The sequence below is a fragment of the Peromyscus maniculatus genome, chromosome 15 (genome assembly GCF_049852395.1).
Source record: "Peromyscus maniculatus bairdii isolate BWxNUB_F1_BW_parent chromosome 15, HU_Pman_BW_mat_3.1, whole genome shotgun sequence".
Taxonomy (NCBI): domain Eukaryota; kingdom Metazoa; phylum Chordata; class Mammalia; order Rodentia; family Cricetidae; genus Peromyscus; species Peromyscus maniculatus.
The window spans coordinates 25,989,145-26,002,867 of record NC_134866.1 but is presented as its reverse complement, the minus strand read 5'-3'; the positions used below and the strand labels follow the sequence as shown (position 1 = coordinate 26,002,867).

Below are 13,723 nucleotides of genomic sequence, written 5' to 3'. Positions count from 1 at the left end.
ATAGTTTGTCTTTTTGCCTCTTCTATAATTAAAAGTTGCCTTTATTTTTTTGCTCATCCATATAAGAAGGAAGCAAGCGAGGCTTCATTTTTCAATATGAAGACATTCATTATACAACCCATTGGTCATAAGGCTTTTGGATTTCATGGAACATTAACAGTTTTATTTTTTAAAAGGGGGAAGAGTTGACATTGAATTGCTTGCCAGATTTTAATCTTGCCAAGGTAAAACCCAGCATAATTTATCCATACATCCACTCCCATGAAAGAACTGACATTCCAACTCCAAAGGAAGGTCATTGTCAGAGTTCTTAAAATAGAATGAATGGAGGTTTATGAAAAGGTTGCCATTTAATTTTCATATCTGATCACTAACCAGCAAATTTACTTTTGAAAGATGGACACGACTTTGAGTATCTGCAAGAGTCATTTATTTGGATAAGGATCATTCAAAAACTGCCATCAGGTTGTTACAAATAAACCAAATCTCAAAGCGTATCACCAGCACCCAAACAGGAATAAAACTTTGAAGGAGATATTAAATATTTTCTTTGCAATAGTTTGAAAAAGATGTCGAAACACAAAAATCTGCAAGAAGCCTGTATCTTTATTTTTATCGGTAAGTTTCCACGCCAGCACCTCCACCGAATACAAACAACAATCCCATAGATGTATTTCCTGTTTAATTTTTAATGCCAGAATTAAGTAGAAATGACAAAGAGCAATGAAATCCAGTGACTAGATCCCAAGATATAGAAGAGGGAGAGAGATTAAAGAACAAAATGAATGTAGTACATCCACAGATAAGTCACAGTGCATCTCCCTGCTTATCACTTATCTCATATGGAAATGGCCAGTCTGGGATGAAGTCTCCAAGAGCCTTCTCATGCCTCACATTATCTGATTATATGTCTAATTATCAAACTTCCTTTGGAGGCTGGATGAACTACATGACTTTTTAAAAGTGGCGGTAGAGAGAATAAAGGATAATGGTGGCCCATCTCTGTCAGTACATACAATGACCAGGTTGTTAAGAGGGCTTCTTTCTCCCTCTCTCACACTATTTTTTTTCTCTTTCTTTGTTCTTTGTGGATCTATGTGTGTACAAAGCATATGAAATTTTACTTTGAGAAGAATCCATTCAGAGCCAGGCCTTATGCATGCCTTCTGTAATCCCCATCACTTGGGAGGTAGGGGCAGGAAGAGAAGGAGTTCAAGGCAGCCCTTAGATACATGGGGCTTTTAAGTCCAGCCAGGGCTATGCAAGACACCCCCCCCCCACTTCTTAAGTTATTCAGAGCAAATATTATACAGTGATAGTAATAAAGTAATGAAAATGTGTTTATAGAAGAAGCAAATAACTTCTCTTACTTATCACATGGGGGAGGATAGAAATACATTCTTTCAGTGTGTGAACTTGGGGATAGTGGAGGGCCACCTTGGATGTCATTACTGTGTCTGTTCACTGAGATCTTGGATCTGGACCTCTTTGATAAGGCTTCATTGGCTGACCAGTGAGATCTAGGGATCAGATTGTCTCCTCCCAGTGCTGGGATCACAGTCCAGATCATGCACAGCTTTTTATATGGGTGCTGATGGTTGGAGATCGAATGTGGGTCCTCATTGGTGTACAGCAAGCACTTTCCTTACCAAATTGACCATCTCAACCCTATCAATCCATTCTTACTCAGCTCTATTCAGCATCTTAATTGCCTTGGGCATACTGAGTTGTTATTGTTAAGATATGGGACAGATGTGCTTAGAGGTACTATGAAATTGGGCTGTTTCTTGCCATCAGTGAAATGAATGGTTTTCAGTTTTAGCTACTTTCTCAAAGTGCTCCCTCCACCAATGAAACTATCTCTCATGGCAGGAGAAGATAATTATGTTCACACAAATATGATTTTTTACTGTTTATAAATGCTAATATATGATTACAAATGCAGTTTAAAAAATCGAGTAACCTAGAAACATTTTCCTTAGCCTTAAACTTTGCCTTGCTCTGGTCAAAATAATCCAATCATTCCCATGCCCTCGGCTGCTCAGTATTTCTCAGAGAGAGTCACACTTTCACTTCTAAGACATCACAAGTGTTTGCTAACAGCACATTCATTAAGTGCTTGGCTCAAAGGGAAATTCCCTGGAAATTCAAATGAAGAAAGGGCTGAGTAAAGAGGAAACACACATTAGATTTCCCTTTTGATTTACTGTCTCATTGTTATGATGCAAAAATGCACCATAAAACTGGGGAGATGTCTCAGAGGTAGACCTGCCTGGCATGTAGAAGGTCCTAGGTTTAAACTCCACACCACCAAACAGAACAAAAGCCCCCGGACTGATATTTTAGCCAGGCACGCTGGCTCCTGCCTGTAGTCCTAGTACAAGATAGGCCGAGTTTAGCTGGTTGCTATGGACCATCCTGGGCTATATAGTGAGTTCCAGTACAACGTGGGTGACAGAGTGATATTCTGTCTCAAAAAGACAAACTCACAAAACAAACAAAACATTGCCTAACTTTATGGAAAAGTTCAGTAAAGCTTAGTTCTAATTACCTGGACACATACAAATTCTGAACTCAATGACTGGAGAGTGTGGTTCAACCGTTAAGGAGCACCTGTTGCTGTGGCGGAAAACCTGAATTCAGACCCACATGGCAGCTCATAGCCATCCATAACTCCAGTTCCAGGGGTTTGGATGTCTTTATTTGACCTCTGCAGGCACCAGGCATGCATGTGTTACACACACACACACACACACACACACACACACACACACAGAGAGAGAGAGAGAGAGAGAGAGAGAGAGAGAGAGAGAGAGAGAGAGAGAGAGAGAGAGAATATTCCAATACATAAAATAAGTAGAAATTCTGAACCTCTCTCTTTCTATATGTGTTTAAATCCTCTTTCCCATACATATAAATTACAACACTGTAGATTTAAAAGTTCTCCATACCAATTGTGGAGGTATTGGGGGAGCCACCTTCTCAGTCTTTTGTTCACTATACCATATACAATGGGGAACGAGTATTTTTGTCTGAATCACTATTTTATTCTTGGCTTGCAGGCCTCCAAAGACTACACATTTTCACCTGTCTGGCTTGTAGGAGAATAAAGAGATGAGGAGGGGAAGAGTTACTAGTCTTTAAAGTACTAAGAAAACTCTTTCTTGATTCTGATGAATATCTGACCACATTAAAAAAAATACTCATCTGGTTAATTTATAACCAAGCCATGATCATTTCTTTAGGTGGTAATTTTTTAAAGGTTGATTTTCAGGTTTGCATTCCACAGTGGAGACCAGCAGTGTGTACGAACATGCTAAGGGTGCAATTGTGCTTAAAGCACTATGCTTATGAGGAAGAAGTAGCTCCCTTGTGAAACAGGCACACTTCATTTTATTTTGATTCTTGTGTTCCAACATCCATGGAATTCACCTCTATCTGTTTCTGTCTTGGCCATGTCCTCAGCTTAACTTTTCTCATTTCTGTTTTTTATTCCTGTAACTTATTAGGTTTCTTGAACATCTTTGGTCAGACCTACTTATTTAGGAAATTATAGAAAGACATGGTGTGTTCTCAAATGATGAGTTGTGAAGATAAATTAGACCCCATGGCATGCTAGCATTATGATCTTCATCTTCAAAAACTGTTCTCTTCCATGAGAGCACTGCCTATCTGCTGCTAGAAGCTTTTGACCCATGCTGCCAAATATTGCAGATCAAATTTTAATAGTAACATTGTGATTTTAATTAAACCCTTCTTATAAATCTCAGCAAGGTGGTGTGACTGCTAAAGAAATTGGGTACTCAACAGTGTTTATGTCAAGATATTAATGAAACAAAGTGGAATGATTTCTAGAAATCTGTGTGGATGGGAGACAAGGCCCTCTGCACACACATCTATGAAACATTTATGAAGGTGCTCTTGAGATAATCCTCATATAGCAGGTGTTTTTACCGGAAGTCTTGGAAGTTCCCTGAACAGTCTAGTCTTGAGCAGCTAGACTACTGGCTGAAGTTGCTTCCCTCGGGCCAAACTGTTTTGGCTTAAACAATCTGACTGTTTTTCATCTAGTAAATGAACCAACTTTCTGAAAGATTACTTACACTTTCTCCCATGTGCCTTATGTTCCTACTTTGTGGTTGATAGTGTTCCAAGGACCATATTCAGTTAGTTCAATAGTTAGGGGAAATCTGAAGTTCCTCATAGGACTGCTTTGAAAATAGGAACCTTTCCCCTAAAGAGGAACTTTTAAAACTATAGGCAAATTAATTTTTACAAGAGCAAGTTCAAACAAAACCGTTACTGTTTATATCCAAGAACATGTCCACATCTCCCATTTATCTTAAGATGCAGATAGATATCCCTATGGAGACATAAAGATAAAATAGAACAAGATCAACCCACATTTCTGCATTTCTTCCCTAGTTTGTAGAACATTTTCACAAATGGGTTCTCTCTCTCTCTCTCTCTCTCTCTCTCTCTCTCTCTCTCTCTCTCTCTCTTCCCTCTCCCCTGTGGGCATGCATGTTTAACTTTCTTTTTGTCTGCAGCTCACCTATTTCCATAATGTTCTTGAGTCTTTGAATTAAACAATCATTATTCAGAAACAAGTGGAGCCCCCGAAAGTTTGATTATCTGCATTCTCACCTTTGTGTGAAGCAAATGAGGTAGGCTCCTCCTCGGTAGACACTGGTTAGGTGCAGACGCTATGAAAAATGCAATTCAGACTGAGTCATTGCTTGTCATTGTCATAAATGAGACCCTAATTCTGATGGGCCCTGATGAATGGCTGCAGTGACTAAGCAAGGCCAAGGCCACGCGGGCTTCTTCAGGGTGTTATCTCATTTGCAACACATTTCAAACTTCAGAATGGATTTCTCAATTGGAAGTCGAAAGCTGAAGATTGTCAGCCGAAAAAGCTGATTCACCCCCCGGAACTTATCTAACTCCAAGCTCCAGGAGAATTCTTTAAAGAGGGGGGTTATCTAGGGCCAGTAGGATGGCTCAGTGGGTAAAGGCATTTGCAGCCAAGCCTAATGACTTGCCTTTGATCCTGGGAATCCACATGGTGGAAGCAGAGAACCTACTCCTACAAGCTGTCAGAGTTACACAGGTGCCATGGCATGTGTGTATAACACACACACACACACACACACACACACACACACACACACACACACACACAAAAGAAAAAATGTAATAAATATTTTTTTCAAAAGAAGTTACCTAAAAGAACATAGAGAACAATTATAACACATAACAATCAGAACAAGGGCATCATGTGTATCTTAACCGCTTTGGAACTTACGTTTATTTGAATGGGGACTTCTTACCCTCAGATGCCTCTCTTTCAGCACAAGCCCTGCATGTTTATGGATCCCTAAATGAGTTACTGTTTTTTCCTCCCCCCAAACGTTTCTTTAGTGATGAGAGTCTTTAGTGGTTGTAATCATAACTATAAGCTCATTCTTAGAAGTTGGTAAGATGGTATTTAGGTAGCAGAGCCTAGGAAAATATATAAGGAAAATCTTGTATAATTTTGATAGTGGTAGGCTCATGATTAATTGGCTATTGCTTTGATTTGGAACCATATGTAGACTTTTGAATAACCAAAAGATACTTAGAAAATGATGAAAATACCCCAGAAGTCCCTTTAATGAAGAGAACTAGAGAAATGGCAGACAATGGTTTTGACCTGAGACATGTATAAAGGTTCTGCTTGGAGAATAACTTGTCTATGAAGAAAAAGCAGACAAGTTGTTATTACCCTCGTAAGATCTATGTTGCAATTGGACTGTACGGCAGAGGCCTGGAGTGGTCCACTACAGGTCCCTCCCAATTAAACAAGAAAGTTGCGGGAGCTGGAAAGATGAAGCCTTAATAATACATTGTCATCCACAACTACAAAGCAGGTAGAGCCAGGAAGGGAGCCCACACAAAAATTCCCAAGGAAGGTGGGTGCTTTCCACGGTTTATCTCCGTTTTTAATCCTTGGATGGGGCAGTCATCCCATTACCACTAATTAGACAGGCCAAAGTCATTGTTCTAACTTGTTGCTTCAGTAAAGGCGCATGTGATCCCTCACGATGTGATTTCTAGACCTGCCAGCTGTTAGCAAGTGTCTCAAGCACTCTGCAGGAGAGTTTTGTCCCTGAGAGAGGAGGATGTTTCACAGCAAGTTTTTCCTTGCAAAGCTGGTGGAAGGTGGTGAGCGGAGGAGCCAAGGCACAAGTTTTTTGGCAGTAGACAAATTGATAGGAAATGCTTTTGTTCCATATATTATCTTTGCAGAGTTAGCACTGAGGAATGTAATTGCAATAAATTGACATAAAAGCCAACTAGGAGAGGGATTGGAAATTCCCTCTGGAGACACCAGCCTGTCCCTTCCTCCTAATGGCAGCAAAAGATAATTGTGGACAAATACAGTGCAGTTATATCATTGCATTTTTCTCTCCGAAATGTACTGTTACCTTGTATTTCCTGAAGACATTGATTACTTCCTCTGCTTCCAAAGTATGGCACCACCCATGAGACCAGGTAGGAAGAGAGCTACCTTTTATTTCACCCCAACACTTTGTTAATTATAACACACTGAAGGGAAAGGGGGAGTGAGGCACCGGTCTCCGTTGGATTTAAGTTTCTTAGCGCCGCGACGAAAATATGGCCCCTGGCATGCACTTTGCCCTCTTCATGACATCATGAAGCCATCTGCTTTATCATATCCCCTTTCTGGTCACAACTGGCTTTTGGATTCTCCAAAATGCCCAACCCAGAGTCTAGCAAGGGCTCACACACAAAGGACTTCGCTCCAGCTAAATTGGGGAGGGTGTTTGTCCATCCGCCCCCAGAACTCCCCCCAAAGCAGGAAGAATCCCGAGGGTTTTCCAGTTTCAGGTAAAACCGTCAGCAAGAAAAGAAGGAAAATAAGCCAGCTTTGGCCATCATTCACATGGCTGTTACTTATTCTCTGAGAGGAGTTGTCCATTAACTAGCCACATCTCTGGCTCCGTAAGCATCACAGGGAGGAGTTTGCACCCCCTGGATAATTAACCACTGAGAAAGCTCACAATTAGCATTCATCTCCCACCCCAGACACATCAGTACACCCCAGCCACACTGTTAAAGGAAATATCTTTTCTGGTCCACAGTGTGTGACTTCAGTAAGTGAAAGTGAAGAGACACAGGCTGATACAGCTTGCAGTGACTATCCTAAGAAAGTGTCTTCATAGAAAAAAAAAATGAGTGGGAGAGAGAAATGTGTGAACATTCCACATGATTAAACTTCCTGGTTCTTGAATGTTCTCAGTATCACTTAAGTTAGGTTACCAGCCCCTTGCAAACAGAGACCTGCGTGTAACTTCCCATAAAATATGGATTTTATTGCAGCAGCGACAACATTCCTCAGTACCACGTTGACCTCGCCAGCATCTCCCATCTCGAGATGGACCATAACTCTTGGCAGGCGAATAACTACGGAGGAAGTGACCCCAGCTCTGCTGCAGTATAGGAGGCTGGATTAAATTCCACATGAACGCATTGGGAACTCCGCTCCTGCATTTGATACCTAAAATCAGACGCACCAGATCTGCTTTCCAGTCAGAGGAAGGCATTCTCTCCCAGATGTGTGTGTGTGTGTGTGTGTGTGTGTGTGTGTGTGTGTGTACACGCGCGCGCGCGTGAGCGCGCCTACAGCCGTGGAAGAGCTCTGGAGAGCGGCGTCTTCCACATGACTTTTCCCTGGACAGTGTGCTCCATTTTCGAAGTCCAGTGTCGGACTTGCCTTGCAGCCTAAGCATTTCTGTCCTATAGCAGCCTGCAGGCATTGCTCCGAACATGCAAGCTAACAGTTTCCTTTAGCTCATTCTCTCAGCCAAACCATCTCTAAGTTTTCCTTATTGGGAGCATTCCAGAGTTTTCAGACTACCTGAATTAATTTCTGCGTTACTCTCGAAGCCAAAAACGTAACTCGGCCCAAGCGTTTACCACACAGACCCTTGTATTGTTGGGTAGGTGGAAATAAATCAAGCCCCAAACGGCTCCACCGCTCCTGCACGCACTAGCGCCCTTGGTAATTGACCAGCCAACTTTGCAAAGCTGGAGCTCGTCTGGCCGCCTCTGCCAGCCCCACAGAGAGGACGTCGGCAGCTTCCTCTAGTCCGCACTGTTCCCTGCCACCCCCCACAAACCCCTAGGCGGCTCGGTCTTACCAGGCGGCGGAGAAGAGGCGCCCAGGCTCCCCGGGAAGCGGCGCTGGTCCTGGGCAGGGGCAGCAGCGCCACCAAGCAGCCCGACCCGCGCGCCCGCCCGCACTCCAGCTCGCAGCTGAGCATCCCTCCCAACTCCGCGCACCGCACACACCCGGCGCAGAGGACCGCTCTCTTCCTCTGATTGGCTTCCATCAACGCTACTGATTTAAAGACATGTATATATAAAGAAGAAAGAGAAGGAAAGACAGACAGAAAACGTACGCACAAGCTCCCGCATTACCAACGGAGACCGAACCCACCTCTGTTCGCCTTCCGGATCCTGGGGACACCCTGCAACTAGCCCAGGATGCTCCTGCCTCCGCCACGGTCGCCCGCTCTGTGCTTCTTGCTGCTGTGACTGGAACTGCAGCTCTCGGGATGGGAAGGTTATGGCTCGGGAGAGCTGGCTCTTGTGGGCACACACTGATTTGCAAGTGAATGAAGTGGGAGGGAGCAAAGAGAGGAGGACTTTGTTACAGAGGCCCAGTGCCTGCCCCCGCCCGCCCCCTCCCCTTGACAGAATGACTCCCAGTGTTTGAAGTCCGGAGCAGTTCGCTCTCTGGAACACTCCTGCAGCCCCAGGCTTCCCCTTCCTCTTTTTTCTTATATATTTTTTTTAGGGGACGGCTTAAGACATACTGAGAACTTGTGTGACTCTATCTGATCTTTCTTTTATGCTATTAAAATGCACCGTGTTCAATTACCGGCAACGGTCGGATGTTCTTTTCTAATAGACCAGGCAATTAAGATTCCCGGGGACATGGTACCGCGTGGCGCTGTGGGCCAGTTTGGGGGAGACAGCACGCACAACATGCACGCGAATAAAATAACCCCGGTCTCCTGAGGTAACAATACCGACGGCTGTTCTTTATAGCATAAACAGACGCGAGCAGACAGATTCATGAATGTCTTTGCTTCTTCCATTTCAAGAACACGGGTTTTTATTTATTTATTTTTTTAGCTTCAGGAGCTCTGGTTCTGTTTTGGAGTGGGTAACTCCAGAGTGCTGTAGCATGAAGCCATATGTCCCCGAGAGCATAGAAGCGGTTCAAATGCAAACCTCTCAGGCTCACCAATGTCTCTATGGTTGATCCGTCTTTCTAAATGAGCTGATACCAGGATACATTGCACTTGCAGATTAAGGTGTATATTAGTATTTAAGACTTGTTTAATGTTTTGAGATCTTTCTGGGAAGTTACTGAAGTCAGATAACGTCTATGTTAAACTCCTTGGTTCACATAGCTGTCTGGAAGGCTATCCTTATACTTGCCAAGAAACGACTTCTACTATGAAGGGACTAAGCTGCAGAAATCTTAACTACGTCAAAGCATTGTTAAAGGAGAATCACGACTTTTCTGCATAGAAGATATAGACACGTTGCAGCCAGGCACTGTTGGATTAAGAAAATTAAATCTAATTACCACAATGGTTTCACCCCAGGTCAGTCACATCCCAAGCCAGCTGTTTGTGCATGCTGCAAGCTCTCAGCAAGATTTCCATTGCCTGGTGCTCTAAAGACATTCCAGCCACTTGGTTTCTGAGTGATTTAACTAGCTAGAGGTTGGTCTTCTTCCCAAGAGAGCTCTTACTAGAAAATCTTTTGTGTCCCTAATAGAAGTTCAGGCATTTTAATGAAGCCCAAATCAAAGTATTTCTTCCAGGCAGCCGATGCTTCAAAGAATTGTATGTGGAACGGTCTTAGCACAGATGTTCTGCACATGGATGGTGGAAAGACTTGAAAAGACATCCCTGTGATGAGGAGCTGCCTTCAGTTTGCAGACAGGAGGCTGAACATGTTCCCCTCATGTGGCCATTTGAACTGCCGTGGAGAAGGGTTAAGGGAGCGGACAGCTTGCTTCACATGCACTCATCCCTCAGGTTACAGACTTCTTAATTTGAAAGACTATCTTGGTACGTCTGTATAGTCCTTTACAGCTCACAACGTATTCTTAGAGACCATTTGATGGCATTCTTTTGTCAATATGATGTGATTTTTTTTTTTCCGAAAAAGACAGAGGAAAGAGATTGCTAAAGGCAAGGTAGAGGTTAAGAATCCTGACTAAGGTAATAAAGCCAGGAAGAACAAGAGATGAAAAACTTTGGTGTGTATATGCCAACCAGGGTGTCCACAAAGTCTGTGTGCCTATATAATTTATTAGCATGTGTGATAATAAATGAATACAGGAGCATATGCAAGTATGTTAATAAAAATACATTGTGTAAGATTGCCTCTAGCAGACAGATGTATAAATTAACTGATTTTATGCTATATGAAGGATGATAGTGAAATAGATTTTCTATCCATCGAACCAGTTAATATCTCACAAAGGAAATCTCTTAATTATTTGTGATGTATTACCCTTCAAACTCCATTAGCCACACATCAAAGGTAGTTAAAACAACCTCATTTTATTAAGAGTGGACAATCAGCTTGCTCCTGAACAGTTTCATGTGGCAGCATTAAGTGACATTAAGGAGTTTGTAACCCCAGGATATCATACTAAAGGACTTTATGTGATTCTTGGAACTTCCAACTGACATTTAACACAGTGACTATTATTGTTCAATTATGATATTGATAAAAAAAATACCCAGGGTTAGCTCATTCTTTCAGAGGCAGTGGACTGACCATTGCTCACTACTGCTAAGTCCTGCTGTACACCGCTCTTTGGCACCCTGGAACACCTTGACAAGTCACGGAAACTAGTCAGAGAGTGCTGAAAAATGTGGCAATCCTTATCATGGCATGGGGTTTTGTAATGAGCCCAAGAGTGGGATTCTGCAGGGCCGCTGGAAAGGTCTAGAAGCAGGTGTTGAGAAGGCATCAACGTTCTGCTTTGAGTTATTCTCCTTCCTTTCTTTGTGCTGTCCCTTTATCTCTCTGCCCCCCTCTGCCCTGAAGTCCACAAGGCAAACAGCACCACCCGTGGCTAGTTCCAGAAGCTTGCCTGTTTTGGAAAGGCAAGACAGGCTTCTCTCTTTGTTTCCCCTCTCCGTTTAATTTCTTGAAGATGGGTAGGGAGCTGGGGCTGGGAAGGGAGTAGAGGGCACATTCACGAGGGCTACCCTGGCTTTTCTAGAACCAAAGTGAACAGGCACACTTAGGGCGTGTCCTTGGATGCTGGGAAGACAATCTAGAAAAGCCCTCACTTGGCACATTCTCCTGTTTTCTTTGATAGGTTGGTGACCTTGAAATAGGGCCAGGGCATGTCATTGTTTTATGTGTACATGGTAGCCAACATTACTTGACGTCTCCCACCTGTTTTTGTCAAGTTTCATTTAAAAAAAAGTCTCTCCTTCAGAGACCATGACTAGGGATTGTGTGTGTGTGTGTGTGTGTGTGTGTGTGTGTGTGTGTGTGTGTGTGTGTGTCCTTATATGAAGGCAAGCCAGATGTCAAAGTCAGGTACCTTTCTCTATTGCTTTTCACTTTAATTATTTGTTTTTGAGACAGTGTGTCCCACTGAATGTGAAGTCAAGGGTTGGCTTGACTGGCTGGCCAGTGACATACACAGCCCTGCCTGTCTCTACCCCTCAGCACTGAGATTACAGCTGTACCACAAGAGTCAGCTTTTACACAGATTCTAAGGATCTGAACTCAGGTTCTCGCACCTGTGTATCAAGTATTTTACCCACTGACCCATCTCCTCAGCCCAGGGTATTAATTTTGATGAAGAGTGTTCTGATTTCTCCAAAGTCTGTCTTCAAATGATTAATAGACTATCTTATCCCTGCAATAGGGATACATAAAAATAAATAAATAATCCTGGGGGCTGAAATGATGGCTCAGTGGTTAAGAGCACTGATTGCTCTTGCAGAGGACCTAGGTTTGATTCTCATCACCACATGGTGACTTATAATTGTCACTGCAGTTGCAGGGAATCTGACACTCGGGGGTAAAATTCACCCTAAATGTGCTGCTGTTCAGAAAAGTACACTTCAAATTGCTTGCAGCTTCGTCACTCTGGTGAATACTGGTGAGGAGAGTTCACTGAGGCACAAAATGCCCTTCCCCCACATCTGCTCTGTATGTTTGAGTGCACACACACTTCAATGTGTCAGTGAAAGCCGGGAACATGATTAAAAGAGTAGGAGGGAATTTTAGTGACTTCTAAGGGCTATTGAAGTGAAACAAAGGAGACAGGAACTCTCCATGGAATTCCCGTTTTTTGTAAGCACTGTAGACATCTCAATGTGAGCTCAAACAAATCCATACAAACTGCATGTGCTTCTATAGGTTCCTAGCCCTGGGAGAGCTTCCAACATGATATCTAAAGTGGATTGGATCCCTGGTTGCATTAAGATATTTCCCTCTTGATCATTATATTTCACTCATTACCACAGGTAGATTACAGCAAGCCAGGAGACTTCCCAATGAGATAACTATATAGCAGCAAATGCCATTGACCTACACGAGATACTTTTAATACTACGGGCATTTCAGGATCGATAGAATGGATTTATTTCTTCTTCTTTTTTTTTTAAATTTTATTCACTTCCCTGTTGAAGATTTATAAATTTGTCTATTCATATATGTACAACTCAAGTCTAGTAGACTGCTAACCAAACCTGCACTATTATAATAAAGGGACAGGCTTTTGTTCAGGACAGACTGACTATTAAGAAGGAATTTAACATGCTAGTATGTTCTTTTACTTTAATCCTGTTTGTAGTGTTGGGGGTCAAATTCAGAGCCTTTGCAGGTGCTAGGCAAAAGCTCCACCTTTTTTTTTTTGTTTGTTTGTTTTTCTAGATAAGGGTTTCTCTGTGTAGCCCTGGCTGTCCTGGAACCCAGAAGACCAGGCTGGCCTTGAGCTCAGAGATCCACTTGCCTCTGCCTCCCAAGTGCTGGGATTAAAGGCATGCATCACCATTACTGGCTTAGTGTGTTCTTTTAAATAACTGGTATATACCAAAATAAACACAAAACCCTACATTTTCCTCCAAAAAAGCAAAAAAAATTTCTCCTCTCACACCAACCCACCTCCCAATTTTAGCAACACTTGATTAGGAAGAATGACAGGCTGAAGTGGGGGAAGACAATATAATAGCATATGTTCAAAAATATTTTGGGATTTTATAGATAGTGAGAACATCAAATTTCGCAGCGTATCATGGCTGTCAAAAAGAAGGCAAAGATGAAGGTGAGAGATGGGAAAAAGACAAATTATTGTGTGTATAAGTACTCTGTCTAGAACAGACCCTCAGTACCTCTTTGGGTACCATGTTTAGTCTCCCTTTTCTTCTTGGTTTCTTATCTTCTCTTGCACATCCCAAGACACCCTTAGTGCTCTAGCTAGACTTCATTGCTTACATATTCTGTTTCCTCTGCTATTTATATTTACACTGAATTATTGAAGTTACAGCATTTGTTTGTTTTAGTTATCATTTTATCTCTGATGCTGGAGAAAACGCTTGGTGTTTATATGAACGAATAAGCAGAAATTCAGACGAATGAGAGTGGATTCAGTGGATGG

General features: G+C 42.5%; 1 protein-coding gene across 3 annotated transcripts in view; it reads right to left on the bottom strand.

The window, feature by feature from the left end:
- Positions 1-8,702, bottom strand: part of Cdh6 (cadherin 6) — a 140,539-nt gene extending 131,837 nt beyond the window's left edge. The window contains exon 1 of one of the 3 annotated variants that reach the window (XM_006976107.4): positions 8,507-8,702. The gene's annotated coding sequence lies outside the window, so the exon portion shown is untranslated. Of the gene's footprint in view, positions 1-8,207; positions 8,427-8,506 lie in introns of those variants that run through there. The other 2 variants (XM_042261400.2, XM_015995046.3) reach the window with 2 other exon arrangements.
- Positions 8,703-13,723: the final 5,021 nt, after the last annotated feature.